The sequence below is a fragment of the Neomonachus schauinslandi genome, chromosome 8 (genome assembly GCF_002201575.2).
Source record: "Neomonachus schauinslandi chromosome 8, ASM220157v2, whole genome shotgun sequence".
NCBI classification, from domain to species: domain Eukaryota; kingdom Metazoa; phylum Chordata; class Mammalia; order Carnivora; family Phocidae; genus Neomonachus; species Neomonachus schauinslandi.
The window spans coordinates 127,649,183-127,651,571 of NC_058410.1; the positions used below are offsets into that span (position 1 = coordinate 127,649,183).

Consider the following 2,389-nt stretch of genomic DNA (forward strand, 5'->3'; position numbering starts at 1 on the left):
AGTACTTTATTTTTATGTATGCAGTCCATGTTTGTTAATCACGTGCTATGTGCATAGTGGTAAGTGCTGGGAAACAAGGGAGTAAAGCAGAATCCACACATTCAAAAACATAATAGTCTACCCATCTTGGGGTATTTGTGTGCATGTCCAAAGAGTAGAGCATTATGATTCTTTGTCTTGTTGAAAATTTTATCTAAACAAAATGAAATCAGTGAGTTGGTATTTTCACTGTGTCTGTATAACATAAAAATATGCATATAGCTCATATTTAGGGATGCAGAATATGGGACTTCTAAGGAGCTGAATATTGAGCCCTGAATTACACCAGGGGCACAAAAGTGATGAGCCATGTTTGTGTGGCTAGTTTCCTCATGGTATGCTCCTTCACTGTCCCAACAATAACTTAACATTTGTCACATTGGATTCTATCTGAAGTCAACCTGACTTGAGTTTTAGATCCAGGGTCTTCCTTTTCATTCATTTCTTCTCAGAATACCAAGCTCCCCAAATAGATTTACAAGTTTTTAAAAAGATATAATCTGGTTTTTTTTACAACAGGTTTGCCACCAGAACACTGGTGCCATAAAAGCCACCACTAAACCTAAACCAAAATGGGAAAGGAGACGATTCATATCAACATTGCTGTCATGGATGCATAGATTAGGGCAAGTCTACCACTCCTGCTCATCTGATCTACAAATGTGGTGGGAGTGACAAAAGAACAATTGGAAAACTTGAGAAGGAAGCTGCTGAGATGGGAAAGGGCCCCTTCAAGTATGTCTGGGTTTTGGATAAACTTAAAGCTGAATGTGGACATGATATCACCATTGATATCTCCCTGTGGAAATTCAAGACCAGCAAATATTATGTGACCATTGCTGATGCCCCCATCGTTGACGCCCTAGGACACAGAGACTCCATCAGAAACATGATTACTGACACATCTCAGGCTGACTATGGTGTCCTGATTGTCACTGCTAGTGTTGGTGAATTTGAAGTAGGTATCTTCAAGAATGGGCAGTCCTGCGAGCAAGCCCTTCTGGCTTACACACTGGGTGTGAAACAACTAATCATCGGTGTTCACAAAATGGATTCCACTGAGCCACCCTACAGCCAGAAGACATATGAGGAACTCAGTAAGGAAGTCAACACCTACATTAAGGAAATTAGCTACAATCCTGAGACAGTAGCATTTGTGCCAGTTCCTGGTTGGAACGGTGACAACATACATGCTGGAGCCAAGTGCTAACATGCCTTGGTTCAAGGGATGGAAAGTCACCTGTAAAAATGGTAATTCCTGGAGAACCATGCTGCTTGAAACCCCAGATTGCATCCTGCCACCAACTCGTCTGACTGACAAGCCCTTGCATCTGTGCCTCCAGGACATCTACAAAATTCGTCATATTGGTACTGTTCCTGTGGGCTGAGTGCAGCCTGTTTTTTTTTTTTTTTTGGTCTGTTTGTTTTTAAGATTTATCGATTTATCTTAGGGAGGAGAGGCAGAAGGAGAGCAAGAGAGAATTCCAAGCAGACTCCATGTTGAGCATGGAGCCCCATGTGGGGCTTGATCTCACGCCCCTAACATCACAACCTGAGCTGAAACCAAGAGCCAGATGCTCAACGGACTGTGCCACCCAGGCATCCCAGAGATTGGTGTTCTTAAACCAGGCATGGTGGTCACTTTTGCTCCAGTCAATGTTATAACTGAAGTAAAATCTGCTGAAACGCACCATGAAGCTTTGAGTGAGGCTATTCCTGGGGACAGTGTGGGCTTCAATCTCAAGAACATATCAAAGATGTTCGTCATGGCACTGTGGCTGGTGACAGTGAAAATGACCCGCCAACAGAAGCCCCGGGCTTCACAGCTCAGGTGCTTATCCTGAACCATCCAGCCAAATCAGTGCACGTTTGCTGAGCTGAAGGAGAAGACTGGCCACAGTTCTGGAAAAAAGCTGGAAGGTGGCCCCACGTTCCTGAAATCTGGTGATGCTGCCCTCACTGATATGGTTCCTGGCAAGCCTATGTGTGTTTAGAGCTTCTCTGACTATCCTCCTCAGGGCCATTTTGCTGTTTGTGACAGGAGACAGACTGTTTCTGTGGGTGTCATCAAAGTGGTGGACAAGAAGGCAGTTGGAGCTGGCAAGATCACCAGGTCTGCCCAGAAAACTCAGAGGCTCTGAGACCTGCCACCCAGTCTTAATCAGTGGTGGAAGAATGGTCTCAAAGCTGTTTGTATCAATTTGCCATTTAGGTTTAATAGTAAAAGACTGGTTAATGATAACAATACATTGTAAAATCTTTAGAAGGAAAAGAGAACGTTTGTGGACGATTTGTTGTGTGTGTGTGTGTGTGTGTGTGTCAGTTTTAAGTTATTAATTTTTTAAAAAAT

General features: G+C 43.4%; 1 pseudogene; it reads left to right on the top strand.

Moving 5' to 3' along the window:
• Positions 1–611: 611 nt before the first annotated feature.
• Positions 612–2,180, top strand: LOC110586729 (annotated as a pseudogene).
• Positions 2,181–2,389: the final 209 nt, after the last annotated feature.